The sequence below is a fragment of the Pseudophryne corroboree genome, chromosome 3, assembly GCF_028390025.1.
Source record: "Pseudophryne corroboree isolate aPseCor3 chromosome 3, aPseCor3.hap2, whole genome shotgun sequence".
NCBI lineage: Eukaryota > Metazoa > Chordata > Amphibia > Anura > Myobatrachidae > Pseudophryne > Pseudophryne corroboree.
Genome location: NC_086446.1, coordinates 591,216,550 through 591,232,887, shown reverse-complemented (window position 1 = coordinate 591,232,887; position 16,338 = coordinate 591,216,550).

Sequence of the window (16,338 nt, the reverse complement as noted above, 5' to 3'; positions counted from 1 at the left end):
TCATCTTCAGCATCCAGAACACCTCCTGTTTACATAATTTAATATAGCGATCACCACCTCTTGCGGTTTTCGGAATATGTTCAACACCTAGTATTCTCAAACACTTCGGATTTCCATTATGGTCATCATTATAGTGCTTTGAGACACTATGAGTCAAAACTCTCTTTAAAATATTTCTACGGTGTTCCAAAAAACGAATATTTAGAGGTCTTGTGGTCCTCCCTATATAATTCAAACCACACCCACATATTAATAGATAGATTACATATGATGTCGTGCAATTTATAAAACTTTTTATCTCATAAGGTATATCTTCACATTTTGTCTTAACTGACAGCAAATGGTCCAGGGTATACTCAAAAGTAATGCATCTGTTTTTACCGCATTTAAAGAAACCTTTAGTTTTTCGGTTGTATTGTGTAAGCCAATTGCTTCCACTTAATCCATCTTTTCCACTTTCCCTAACAACCTTCAGGCAACTAGGTGCTAGGGCATTCTTCAAAGTCTTATTTCGCCTAAAAATAAATCAGGGTTTTTCCGGAAGGATATTACACAAAATATTATCTTGTTTAAGAATATTATAATTCTCAAGTACGATATTTTTAATCTCATAGTGGCACATATTAAAAGTAGAAATGAAGGAAATGTCATTCTCCTGTACATCATCTCTAATTGTTCTTTTTCTTGGTACTAACAATGTTTCTCTATCCAGAGCTCTTACTTCTTGTACTGCTTTCTGTACTAGATGCTCTGGATACTCTCTTATGAGGAAAGATTCGGCCATATCTTTGGCCTGTCTATCATAGGATGTTAAATCGGAACAATTGCGTCGTAGCTGAAGCAATTGTCCTTTGGGTATACACTTCTTCCAGGGCAGGAAATGAGCACTTTTATAATGAAGATAAGCATTAGTGCCCACTTCCTTAATAAAATTACATGTTGTAATTCTATTGTTCTCAATTGTGAGGGTAATATCCAAGAAATTTATTGTAGAGGGGTGGTAGGAATAAGTAAATAGTAAATTATAAGGATTTGTATTCAAAGAAAAGACAAAAGAGTGAGCAGATTCGTGATCCCCATCCCAAATAATAAAAAGATCATCAATATAACGGCCATAAAGGACCAGGGGTGCGCCAAATCCGCCCCTCCACACGAGTCGATCTTCGACCTCCCCCATGTAGAGGTTAACATAACTCAGCGCGAACCTGGTCCCCATGGCCGTTCCCATCACCTGTAAGTAGAACGTGTCTAAGAAAAGGAAATAATTGTGTTTCAAAATAAAATAAATAGAATCAAGAATAAAGTCTCGATGTCTCTCAGCGAGGTCACCATCCTGTTTTAACCTTGTGGCTATTATCTGTAAACCTAAATCATGAGGTATATTTGTATATAAACTCTGTACATCAAGAGTTTAGAAGGCGTAAGATTCCTTCCATTCAATTGGATTAATAAGATTCAGAAAATGTGTGGTATCTTTGATGTGTGACCTTAGCTGAGAGACTCGAGGCTGCAGAAAAGAATCAACATAAAAAGATAGATTAGAAGTTAAATAATAAAATGAAATGTCAAACAAGATTGATTATGTTGTTGACCTAATATCAATATAGACCATAGACATTGAGTGAAAATTGGATGTTATTTCCCTGCTACTTAGAATCATATAGAAAGAAAAAATGGTTAGGATTATCTGTTTCAGAGGTTCATATATTTAAAATACAAATTTTGGTTTTCTATTTACATACATAAACAAAATAATAATAACTATTATTAGGGATATATCATAATCGGACTTATAATTAATTTTATGCTGTAATAGGTTTAGTCTGAACAGAATTGTCTAAGTGCTTCCCAGGCAAGTGGAGCACAAGGTACTAGTTTGGATGCTATCCATTGGAAACTACCATACTGCGCCTGCGCCTTACTTGGGAAAACACAGGATATTCTAATCCATATAATGTGAATTGTTTGTCTGGTGTTGGCTGTCTTTATCATATGAAAATCATGATTTAGAGAAAGAGATTAAACTCCTTAATAAAATAATCACTTTATTATGAGCCGTAGTGTATATACAAACTAGGTCCGGTATACTTCCGGGACTTGAAACGCAAAATGCGTTTCAAAGTCCGGAAATGAGGATGTATACTGGAGGTCATGTGACCGCTATTTGGACATTTCCTTTAACTCCCCGAGACTGAGACGCAAGGTGCGTGTCAAAGACCGGCGCTGACATCACAGGCCGGAAACCATGTGACCGCACTTGCGCCCCATGTCCCAGAAGTGTTTCTTAACTCCACGATTATGGACTTTTAATTATAGAGATATTATAGGATTAATTACAAAATGTTATGCCTGTCTTCTTCTGAGCAATAAAACTGAAAGGTAATATATTAAATCAAGTAAATTTGAGTCGTTTTTATCTGAATGGATTGGTCTGTCAGGTGTCATTGATTATGCAATTAGAATGGTATAAATACATTCTTTGTGGAGCCTTAGAACTACCTTGAAAAAGCTGCACAGCCTGGCAGCGAAACGCATTGGTGGGCGTCTCCATACCCCATTTCACAGAACCATCTCTTTACTGTGCATGCCTGTTACCCTTTGGCCTGGACTTATCTATACGGACTTCTCCTTGGTACGTGCCTATTACAGACTGATGCAATCAAGACACCCGCAGCTCTGGTGAAGATTCTGATCATCAATTCCCAATTGGGAGTACCCTCCAGCGGAAGTTACAGTCGGACTCTGGTACATGGGACTGAGCCTTCAGCTCCATAGGAGTAAGAATTGTCCGTCCACAAATTTAAGTGGTCCAGCCATTAGTGGCAAAAATTTGCACAGTTTATGCCTGGGGTGAATTATTCATTTATTTTCTTTTAATATAAGTGTTTTAGTGCATGTGTGTAATTTATACTTATTAAATTGTTTATACCTTACAGACCATCCATTTATAATTATTCATTATTAGCGCTGCCTTTTCTCTGTATGGCAATGAGGTAGCTGTATGACTAAGCTAAGCAACACAAGTGTGCGGCACAAACACCGGGCCCATCTATGAGTGGCACTGCTGTTGCAGACATGATGGCACTTAAAAAAACTAGGCCCCAAACAGCATATCATGCAAAGAAGAAAAAGAGGTGCAATGATGTAGCTGTATGACTAAGCTAAGCGACACAAGTGTGCAGCACAAACATCATGGGACATGCTGGAATTTGCTCATATGTAATACACACACACAATGGGGGTAATTCCGAGTTGATCGCAGCATCAAATTTGTTAGCAGTTGGGTAAAACCATGTGCACTGCAGGGGGGCAGATATAACATTTGCAGAGAGAGTTAGATTTGGGTGGGTTATTTTGTTTCTGTGCAGGGTAAATACTGTCTGGTTTATTTTTACACTGCAATTTAGATTTCAGTTTGAACACACCCCACCCAAATCTAACTCTCTCTGCAAATGTTATATCTGCCACACCTGCAGTGCAAATGTGGCAGATGCTGCGATCAACTCGGAATTACCCCCAATATTGGTGTCACAGGAGAGCGTTCCCCTAAACCACAAACACACATGGCAAAGCCTGTAAAATTAACTTGGATAATAATAGAGATGAGTGGGTTCAGTTCTCAGAGAACTGAACCCTACCGGACTTCACGCTCTGAGCCCAGTTCCGAGTCAGGCTCGGGTTTTCCCGCCTGACTCGGAAACCCGAATGAGGCAAAACGTCATCATCCTGCTGTCGGATTCTCGCGTTATTTGGATTCCATATAAGGAGCCGCACTCCTCACTCCAGTCTCGGAGAGTGTAGTGAGAGGACGTGTCTCCGTGCTCAGTGTCTGTGTGGGGGTGGGAAAGTGGGGTGGCGAGTCTAGTGCTGTGTTCTGCTGCTCAGTCCAGTCCAGTGTAGTCAGTGTCTTATGCTGCATCAGTCCAGCCAGTCACAGTGTTGGTGTCCTCTGCTGCTATATGTTCCCAGTGCTGCTGGCTGCTTTATAAGTCCCTTGCATTTTTGCTGTGTTGTCTTGCATCAGACCAGGGGTAGTGTCTTGTGCAGCATCAGTCAAGTGACCAGTCACAGTGGTGGTGTCCTCTGCTGCCATATATCCAGTGTAGCTATATAAGTCCCTTTCAGTGGTGCTGTGTTGTCCTGCATTAGACCAGGGGAAGTGTCTTGTGCAGCATCAGTCCAGTGACCAGTCACAGTGGTGGTGTCCTCTGCTGCCATGTATCCAGTGTTACTGCCGTATAATTCCCGTGATACTGGCATATCATTTCTGTGATATTGCCGTATTATTCTCGGAATACTGGCGTATAATGCCTGTGATACTGCCATATAATTCCCGTGATACTGGCATATAATTCCTGTGATACTGCCATATAATTCCCGTGATACTGGCGTATAATTCCTGTGATACTGCCATATAATTCCCGTGATACTGGCGTATATTTCCTGTGATACTGCCATATAATTACCATGATACTGGCGTATAATTCCTGTGATACTGCCATATAATTTTCGGAATACTGGTGTATAATTCCCGTGATACTGGCGTATAATTCCTGTGATAGTGCCGTGTAATTCTCGGAATACTGGCATATAATTCCTGTGATACTGCCATATAATTCCCGTGATACTGCAGTATAGTTTCCGTTATCCTGCCATATAATTCCATATAAATCCATATAATTCTGTATAAATCTAGTCCAGTGGTGCTGCCATATAAATTCAGTGGTGCTGTCCTGTGCTGTATATTATTTACTCCAAATAAAGGAGTTATTAATATTTAATCCAAATAATTTTTAGTGTTTGCCCTGTGAGGTGTAGGGGTACGCTCTCTTGTGCGGCATATTGTGTTATATAACTCCAGAAAAATAATGGAGAACAAAAATTTGGAGAATAAAATAGGGAAAGATCAAGAACCACTTATTTCTAATGCTGAAGCTGCTGCCAATAGCCATGACACAGACGATGAAATGCCATCAATGTTGTCTGCCAGGGCCGATACCCATTATGATAGTAGAGGGCATGTAAAATCCAAAAAGCCAAAGTTCAGTAAAAAGACCCCAAAAAATTAATTTAACTGGTCTGAGGAGAAGCGTAAACTTGCCAATATGCCATTTACGACACAGAGTGGCAAGGAACGGCTGAGGCCCTGGCTTATGTTCATGACTAGTGGTTCAGCTTCTCATGACGATGGAAGCCCTCATAACTGAGGATTTGACACTTATGTTGGTGTTAGATGTGCGTCCGGTATCCGCCATTAGTGCAGTGGGATTTAGACAATTGATAGAGGTATTGTGTACCTGGTACCAAATCCCATCTAGATTCTACTTCACTAGGCAGGCGATAGCGAGATTTTGCCATTTAATTCCATTGATTTGGACATATAATTCCAGTGATTTTGACAATTAATTCCAGTGATTTGGATGTATAATTATTAATTACAGTGATTTTGCCAATTAATTACAGTGATTTGGATGTATAATTATTAATTCCAGTGATTTTGCCAATTAATTCCAGTGATTTGGACATATAATTATTAATTACAGTGATTTTGCCAATTAATTCCAGTGATTTGGACGTATAATTACAGTGATTTTGCCAATTAATTCCAGTGATTTGGACGTATAATTATTAATTACAGTGATCTTGCCAATTGATTCCAGTGATTTGGATGTATAATTACAGTGATTTTGCCAATTAATTACAGTGATTTGGACGTATACTGTAATTATTAATTACAGTAATTTTGCCAATTAATTACAGTGATTTGAACGTATAATTCCAGTGATTTTGCCAATAATTCCAGTGATTTGGACGTATAATTATTAATTACAGTGATTTTGCCAATTAATTACAGTGATTTGGACGTATAATTATTAATTACAGTGATCTTGCCAATTAATTCCAGTGATTTGGACGTATAATTCCAGTGATTTTGCCAATTAATTCCGGTGAGTTGGACATATAATTCCAGTTGGAATTGTTTGTGTCGCTTGGCTTAGTCATACAGCTACCTCATTGCACCTCTTTGACATCTTTGCATGAGGTGCTGTTTGGGGCCTAGTTTTTAAAAAGCGCCATCCTGTCTGACACTGCCGTATGAGTCCATGGGTACTGCTGTATTAGTCTTGGGGTATTGCCGTATAAGTCCACCAATTGCAGATTTTTTTTAAATGACTGGGACATGCTGGAGATGCTGTCAGTGGACTGAACAATTGTGGCCCACTCTCAACATTCAGCCACTGCATGACACTACTAGATGGGCCAGGTGGTTGTGTCGCTTAGCTTAGTCATACAGCAACCACTGTGCACCCTTTTTTCTTCTATGCATGATGTGCTGTTTGGGGCCTTTTTTTATATATGCCCTCCTGTCTGCCACTGCAGTGCCACTCCTAGATGGGCCAATTGTTTGTGTCGCTTGGCTTAGTCATACAGCTACCTCATTGCACCTCTTCTACATCTTTGCATGATGTGCCGTTTGGGGCCTTTTTTTATATCTGCCCTCCTGTCTGCCACTGCAGTGCCACTCCTAGATGGGCCAATTGTTTGTGTCGCTTGGCTTAGTCATACAACTACCTCATTGCAATTCTTTTTCTTCTTTGCATGATGTGTTGTTTGGGGCCTTTTTATATATCTGCCCTCCTGTCTGCCACTGCATTGCCACGCCTAGATGGGCCAATTGTTTGTGTCGCTTGGCTTAGTCATACAACTAACTCATTGCAATTCTTTTTCTGCTTTGCATGATGTGCTGTTTGGGGCATTTTTTTTCATATCTGCCCTCCTGTCTGCCACTGCAGTGCCATGCCTAGATGGGCCAATTGCTTGTGTCGCTTGGCACAAAGGCCCTACACACTGGGTGATCTGACTGCAAGATATGAACGATCTCATTCATTAATGAACGAGATAACGTTCATATCGTGCAGTGTGGAGGTAACAGCGATGAACGATGCGCGGCTCCACGCTCGTTCATCGCTGGTGCCCCGTCGGCTGTGCATGCAGGCCAATATGGACGATCTCGTCCATATTTGCCTGCATTGCTACGGAGTCGGGTGACGGGGGAGTGAAGGAACTTCACTCCCCCCGTCACTGCCCCCCCAGCCACCGGGTCCCCCGTCGGCCAAATCCGCCGTCGGGCAGCTCGGCAGTCGATCGTTAAATGTGTAGGGCCCTTTAGTCATACAACTACCTCATTGCAATTCTTTTTCTTCTTTGCATGATGTGCTGTTTGGGGCATTTTTTTTAATCTGTCCTTCTGTCTGCCACTGCAGTGCCACGCCTAGATGGGCCAATTGTTTGTGTCGCTTGGCTTAGTCATACAACTACCTGCTTGCAATTCTTTTTCTTCTTTGCATGATGTGCTGTTTGGGGCCTTTTTTATATCTGCCCTCCTGTCTGCCACTGCATTGCCGCGCCTAGATGGGCCAATTGCTTGTGTCGCTTGATTTAGTCATACAACTACCCAGTGACTTGCGGTGGGATGAGGCAGGTGAGGCAGATGAGGCAGAGCCTTTCCTGTCATACTAACGTTTGTGCCAGAGTTTTGACTGTATAAAGTATATGAAAAATACAAAGAATATGTTTGAACTGTCTTATTTGCATTATTCTAATAATTTTTATAGCCAAAACTCTGGAGTAAAAAGTCTATGGCAGGTGTGGCAGTGCCTCCCCAGGCTAACTTTTCCGCACATCTCTGATCAAAACTCACCAAATTTCAAGGAGTTTATACTGCTGTACCTGTGTATAATGACCAGATGTACGCTTTGGCTCATACTGTATATTGCATGTAAATCTGGCTCTGATGCTAGGCAGTGCCTCCTGAGCTATTAAGCTCACCGCACGTCCCTGCAACTACCTCACTGCAATTCTTTTTCTTCTTTGCATGATGAGCTGTTTAGGGCCTTTTTTTTTATATCTGCCCTCCTGTCTGACAGTGCAGTGCCACTCCTAGATGGGCCAGGTGTTTATGTTGTCCATTTGAGTCGCTTAGCTTAGTCATCCAGCAACTTCGGTGCAATGTTTTGGCCTGAAAACAATAATGTGAGGTGTGAGGTGTTCAGAAGAGACTGGAAATTAGTGGAAATTATCGTTATTGAGGTTGATAATACTGTAGGAGCAAAATTACCCCCAAATTCTGTCATTTTAGCTGTTTTTATGTTTTTTTTAAAAAAAATCATCCAGGTCCAAAACCAAAACCAAAACCAAAACTCGAAAGGGGTGTTTTGGCAAAACCAAAACATGAAAGTGGAATTAGAACCAAAACCAAAACCAAAACACAAAACACAAAAAGTGCCAGCCGCACATCTCCAGATAATAATAACCCTTTTAGTTGGAGCTATTATAATAATATGCAGCACAGGCGAGCGTACCCCTACACCGCACAAGGCAAACACTGTGAAAATTCTATTTGGATTAAATGTTAATAACCCCTTTATTTGGAGTAAATAATATACAGCACAGGACACTACCACTGGTCTGATGCAAGACAACACAGCAACACAGTAAGGGACTTATTATACAGCAGCACTGGACATATAGCAGCAGAGGACACCACCACTGTGATTGGTCACTGGACTGACTGATGCACAGGACACTACCACTGGTCTGATGCAGGACAACACAGCAACACTGTAAGGGACTTATACAGCAGCACTGGACATATGGCAGCAGAGGACACCACCACTGTGACCGGTCACTGGACTGACTGATGCACAGGACACTACCCTGGTCTGATGCATGATAACACAGCAACATTGTAAGGGACTTATTATACAGCAGTACTGGACATATGGCAGCAGAGGACACCACCACTGTGACTGGTCACTGGACTGACTGATGCACAGTACACTAGCACTGGTCTGATGCAGGACAACACAGCAACATTGTAAGGGACTTATTATACAGCAGCACTGGACATATGGCAGCAGAGGACACCACCACTGTGACTGGTTACTGGACTGACTGATGCACAGGACAATACCACTTGCCTGATGTAGGACAACAGAGCAACACTGTAGGGGACTTATACAGCAGCACTGGACATATGGCAGCAGAGTACACCACCACTGTGACTGGTCACTGGACTGTCTGATGCACAGGACACTACCACTGGTCTGATGCAGGACAACTGTCATGGTCCGGGTAACTGGTCATCATTTCTTACCCGTCAAGTGTCTTCTGAGGTTGGCTCTGCGTTCCAGGTTCGGGTCCCAGCAGTGTTGCTGATGTATGTATTCTGCATCGCTCCACTGTTAACCCGTAGCACTGGTACAGTGTCCTCTTTCAGTATACTTGTCAGGTCCCTGAATAGCGTTCTCATCTCGCCGCGACCGCTGCAGCCGTGCCTGTGCCTTCAGTGTGCAGAGAGCTGGGTATGACGTCTCATACTCACTGCGGTCTCTGCCGCAGTCCCTGTGGTCTGGCTGTGCAAATGGATCGGTGTGGCGTCTCCTGCCTGCCGCGGCCTCCGCTGCCATTACTGTTGTTTTCCACATTTTTTTTCCCAAGCTGACTTTCCCTCCAAGTGGTAACATGGGCGCAGCCATCTTACTTGTGGTCACATGTTGCTGTTTCCGCCAATCCTCTGTGCTACAGAAACCTACCTAATTGCTCAGCCAATGCCTGCAGACCTGCAGGTATAAATATCCTGTTCCTTTGCTGGAGGATTGTCAGTGCTTCAGTTGTCATCCCAGTGATACCAGTCTCTTTCCATTGTGGCCATTCCTGCCTGCAAACTCCACTAGAGACTTGCACCAGTTCAACTCCTTCTGGTGCAGCCTGACTCCACAGTGTCCCTACACTGCATCCTGTGTTTTCCAGAATACTAACACCGGCTCCCAGCACTCCAGCTCCCAGCAGTGTCCTGTCTCTGTGTCTGGTAATCAGCGCTCCCAAAATCTCCCATATATGCTCTCAAAGCATCATCTATATATGCTCCCAAGCATCTCCTGTATATGCTCCCAAGCATTACCCGTCTCCGCTCTCTAGCTCCATTAGTGCTCACTAGCACTATCCACACAGCTCATTCAGTGGACCAGTCCCATCTGGTAAAACCTGGCAGTTACACAGTGTAAATACCAAATTGCTTCCTAAAAAATATTTAAAATGCCCGCTCTAATATATATTGTAAACGCCTGCACCTCTTATTACCATGTGCCATGAATGTGCGCTATACATAGAAAAACACTGAATCCCATAAGAGAAAACAATACACCCACACGTTATCTGAGTTCCAGAGCTCATTGATGTATATAATTGTTATTAAAGGATATGGATTCAATATATTACAATGTACAGTATACATATAGTTATATGGTTACAACTCATACAGTAAGCAGTTAATACATACAGTTACATACAGTTACAGACCAGCATACCATACAATTCCCTCAATGCATCTTATCTCTCTCTCTCTCTCTCTCTCTCTCAGCAAATAAATACAGGAACTGATCTAGAAGCACCTCCATCATCATCTGGCACAAAACAGCAACTGGCCACTGTGTGTCTCTGTAATGTGTTATCTAGTTTTGGGGGAGGGAACTTTCTCATTCATGATGAGTCACTAGTCTGTTTGTATGCTAAACAGGTTCAGCCTTGAAGACATCAAATGGGGCTGGCCTGAGCTTCCTGTCCACTACCTGTTTCTGTAAATGTCTATTGTTCTAATAAAAGTGATTTTAGCTTTCATACATTTAATCATAACTATTTGTTGCAATGTCCTACAACTTAATAACAAGTATCAAATGAATCTACACATTAATCTGCTTGCTTTAATACCAAATATGACAGGTGTATCTGGCTTCATTCCCATAATACACATACATGACATTACTCCTTTATATAATTTTAAATCATTATGATGTCTGGAGCTTGATATAATTATAATTATGTACTGTATAAAATAAGTGTCGAATCCATCTCTGTGGCATGTCCGTGTAAATGCGTGTGTTACCATATATTGCTGTGCTCGCTGCGCGTATTTGCAAGTATAACGACTTATAATGTGTGGAGTCTGTATGTTCTTTCTATGTAATATTTTTGACTTCGACAGTCCACCCTTTGGCAGTAAACAATAACTGCCATCAATTATTAACATAAGAAAAAATATTTCAGACAATAATCGGTGACCCAGACACAAGTATGTATTCATTTCGCAAATCAGACACTTGACTATATTTGAGGAAGACAGGGAGGAGGACGAGACATCCTCTATATGCACTCGGCGGTCACGGGACCACTGGTTGGGTGTGGGACAACATTCAACCTATAGAGTATGCTGGGACAGTGCTTTGGCCTATAATGTCTGATTTGCGACAAACATTTCACACATACATGTACCTACGTCTTTGTACACTGATGTTTGGATTCGATTGAGGTTCTGCTGGGTAGATGAAGAAGACACAAACAAATCGTGAAAGTGACATATAAAATTTTCATGATCTACATATTCCTATTATTTTCTGAACATTGTTTCCATTTCTGGAACGTATGCTAGGTCTGTTTAATAATTGAACAAGGGTTATAAGTAGTGTCCTTCCTAAATAACATAAACCTTCGGAGTTCGGGGAGAGCCACTCATAAACCTTTCTTCCACGTATATTAATGAGCTCTTTATCTGCAATGTGTGAATAGCCATTGTCTGATTGTTCCTGATTACCTCCGAACTCCATAACTACTAGACCTTTGATTTTTCTCTGGCTTTAACAAACTGATCGGCTAATCCTGGGATCCTATAAGGAAATCACTCCTTCCTCCAGAACCAGTTCCAGTCCCACACTCGACTCCTCATAAAAAAAACCTCACAAAAATAGAATGTCCTGAAAAAAAAAATGTTTTGTCAGCGGGAAAGAGAGAAAAGAGAAATAGAACAAAACAACTTTTGTTCATAACAAATCAATTACAATGACTGGTCTTTCTGTAATCCTTTAGTACGCTCAGGTAGTGTTCAACAGTGCCGCCTCTCAGTCTTCACGGAACAGAGTCTCTGGTGATATTTTTGCGGTCTCACTCCATTTACGAGTTCCTTCCGGACTACCGACTTTCCTGCAATGGGAATCGTGGACCCAAGTCTCTCTCTTGGCTACTTTCACTGGGATAGTGCTGTCAACAAAACTTGGTAGGGTCCTTCCCACCTGTCTATTAGGCAACCTGAGCGTAAGAACAATCACACAGTCTCTTGGTTCACAATCAAGACAGTTAGTATTTGGCATACCAGCAATCAACAGTTTCAAGTTCTTTTGTCAAGTTCTCAAATGCTGGCTCATCTCGATAAAGTACTGTACTGTCACCTCATTGGTGTATTTCTGATCATTGTGCGGATCAATCATGACATGAGGTTGTCTTCCAAAAACAACAAAAAAACACAAATACCAAAACAAAAACAAATTTCGAAGAGGGTGATTCGTTGAGTGAAGATCTGGGAGTGGTTCCGATGCTACATAATACTAGTGGCAGTACCTATGATCACAGTGGTACAATTTCAAGCTTTGCTCCTACTTCTAGGGGTACCATTATCTACACACAAATTTCTGCGCAATTGTTCTTTGCGGTAAACACAGCAGCATCCGTGGCGGCAAGAAATGCCTCTACCCAGTTTGAGAAAACATCAGTGCACACCAATACATAACAATAATTCCTAAAGGGTGTTAACTGTACGAAGTCATTGTGTGTTTGCAATGTAGAGTACCATGAGCATAACTCAAAAAAAAAAGAAAAGAAAAAAGAAACATCTCTAGAGGAGAGAAAGAAGAAGAAAATGAAAAAGAAAATGTCAGGTTTGCCATTTACCAACAGGCATATCAGTGTCATACAAAATTTCCCTTCACCAGTATTCTCATCCTTCCTCCACCCTTTGTGCATGACAAGGCACACTGCAGTAATACTGGTGTTATAGTGCTGTTGAGATATACTGGGTTTGGGCAGAACTCTGAAGGACCTAGGCATGTGGAGTTTGAACTGTACTTGGGTCCATGTATTGTACCACCCTGTGTGAACGCAAAAGATGAAGAGGAAACTGTAGAGAAACAGAATAGAGGTTGGTGACAGATGAGTTTGTAGAGGTGGAGAAGATTTTATACAAATTTGACAACTGGATTGGGCACTACGGGGAAGTGATTCTCTACTTGGTCTACTCCCCTTAAAAAAATGTCTGTGTTTGTCGCTATTGGGACTATCCCAGCCATCAATCCAGTGTCCTGTCCATCCTAAGTTCATAGGGAACCCGGTATCTGTGAGATAATTTCCTCTACCTGTGATGGACATACATCTAGAACAGTGATATGTAACATTAGTATTTGAGGGGTGTCTAGTATATCTTGTACTTGCTGAGCAGGAGCACAGTATATGTATATCATATCTAACAAAATTAAGTTAATCAGGGGCCATTTCTGCAAGGAAAAAGAAGCAAAAGTTTAGAGGCCCCATCTTAAACCCAGCAAGTTTTGTCAAAGGGTAATGTTGCATTTATTTTGTTCTTCCAATTAGCCGAATCTGCGTTTTCTATATGGCTTATGATTCCTTACTATATGTCCCTTGGTCCCGTCTATGTGTTTAATAATGTGGCTTGTGTTTTCTGTCCAGGGGGTCTATATTGACTACGTGTTCTACTACTCCTACAATCTCTGGCAAAATGCCCTTTATTTCTACAAATGTAACATATTATTGACCATTAGGGATCTGGGGTTTGGACTGATGGGTCTTTCCTGTATGTGCCTGTATACTTACCGTCCTCAACCTCTCCACCTGCTGTTCTCTGCGCCTAGCACTATTCTTGTGATGTTCAATAGCACACTCTTTACGATTAGCTACTGTGACCCCTTTCCAATTTTGCAAAGAAGTCTGCACCCTGCCCTCAATGCCTTATTGAGCCCGCCCATTAGCACAGAGACAGCCACCTCCCATTTGCCGAATTAGTGTTTACCAGTGGTCTTATCCAGATGGAGAGTTTTCTATCACTGCAAAAGACAAAAAAAAAAAAAAAGTTTAACAAGCTTCTAGGTCATGCAAAGTATTCATTCAATCCTTCTCATCCCGTATTAAGGGTCTGTACATGGTCCAACAAACATTTCCGAGCTCATCTTGACTAGGGGCATTACTAGGAATGAATACTTCTTATATGGTAACTGAAAGAAATACCCGGGGGGTTACCTTGTCTCTGTCCGCTTTCCTACTGGCAAATACTAATGTGCGGACAGGTCTTTCTCCATTTCTGACGTTACTTACTTGATTTTTTTTGTTTTATTTTTGGGATTTACTATATATGTACACGAATGATACCATACTTACCTGTTCCACTGGTCTCAGCCACTTCCCCCGCAGGCTACTTCTCTTCTTTTACCGGTTGGATACTCCTCTGGGTGCATGAGAAATGGCTGAAAACAATCAGGTCACCTTCTCCTCCTAAATAAAACTTCAACATTGATTAGTACATATATAGGTTACAGTCATATTTTTCATATTTTTATTATTTTCTATAGTTTGTATGCTGGCCGTAACTGCTTCCACATCTACATATGGCGGTGTACTTGCATTTTCTTTTTTTCTTCCTACTTGTTTATTGTTGCTACAAGTTCAAACAGTTCTTATATTTCCATTCTTGTCTTACATGACTTTTGTTAGACCTACCACCTGCAATACCTTAGGATCAAACTCACCAACCCCTCTTGCTGCCACAGGTTTAAACAATTTGTATGTCAGACCCTTTGTTTTCGGGATTTTATCAGACATATCCTTATCCTTAAGTTCTGCAATACCTCTGGTTCAAAGCTGCCCACCTTAGGGAATGGTACCCTATCTTTGTCAGTCATACGTACCCATTCAGACAAAAAGTCTTCAGTGTGTGGACCATATTTTCCACACATAACAAACCTCGCTGACCCCTTGGGCCGTGGCTCTTCAACCTGAACCCTGGCTACCATACGTCCACCGCTTGTGCAATTGGATCCCATCGCAGACTTTTTCCTTTTACGCAATCCCCAATGCACGACACAGATAGACGGTGAAAGTTCTTAGAGAGCTTTCACCCACTCCTCCGCTGAGTACCACGACTCACTCCAATAGTGACCACCGTGTACCCAGTGAGGCACTATTGGTTTCTATTTATTGGAAGTGTTAGGAGTGACTTACCTTTTCCAGCAAATATCCACCGCTGGAGATTTTCCTGAGAGAGACCAGCGAAAATTCCCTATACACTTTTTATACACAAATCATGCTTGCGTATGCTCTACACAGCGCTAATGATACCGCGATTTTACGCAAAAGCTTGTAAAGGGGTATCAAGTTGCGCTATATATTGCACCCACAAACGCGCGGTCCAATCGCACAGCGTATAGGTACTTGTTACTTATCTGCCGTACAACCACGGGTCGATGTACAAACTGCGACCCTTCAGCCGGAGCGTAACAAAAAACCTCTTTACTTCAATACTACACAATGCACAATTCCCTATTACGCTCCTCTGCAAATCTCTTCACGATTTACATATTTCAATCTATACTAATGTGAGTCAGCCACCTCACGCCGCCAAGCCTCCACTTACTTGGTGTACCACACAACGGGATCCCGAATTCCGGGGTTCAAATCCACTTACTCCTACGTTCGCTCACTCAAATACACTTTGTTTTTCTGTACAGAAAATTTTCACTCGCTATGAGAGGCAATACAGTTTAAACAAAAGTTTTATACTAATCTGCTATAGAAACCGGGTAGTTTTGTGCTAATGTAGCATGGCTACTGTCCCACCTTTTAACTAAACAAACTATCGTGTGGTTTTATTATGCACACACAACCCTATGCAAACTTGCATAATTACGCAACCGTGCGTACCTCTATGCCACGTGTGCGGCCTTGCGCCACGTGCACGTTTTTTGTATGCTGTCCTCATGTTCCGTACCACGTGTACCAATGTGCGAACGCAATAAAACAAATCACACAACTCTATAAATGTGAGCAATACTAACTATAATCGCTCACTTAACACAACACCCAGTTTGTTTGTTTTTTTTGTATAAACCTTAACAACCAGGCCAGAACTGTGTTTGTGTCTTTACACTTACTTCCTTAAATACTGTTATTTCAAATTTACCTATATAGCAACAAATGTATTCGATTTCACACAGATCTATAATGACTGCAATAATCTATAATTTAAATGATATGATTCAGATTGGATAGCTATCTTGCAGAACATACACTGATATAAATATACACATAATTATAATAATATTATATATGTATCATTCACTAGCCTTCTATGTGACACCTTACCTCTTATTTGTATATCAAAGCTATTTGCTTATCACTGCTAAAAAAAAGCAGTTACACAGGTTAATTTGCATTTCAATGGCT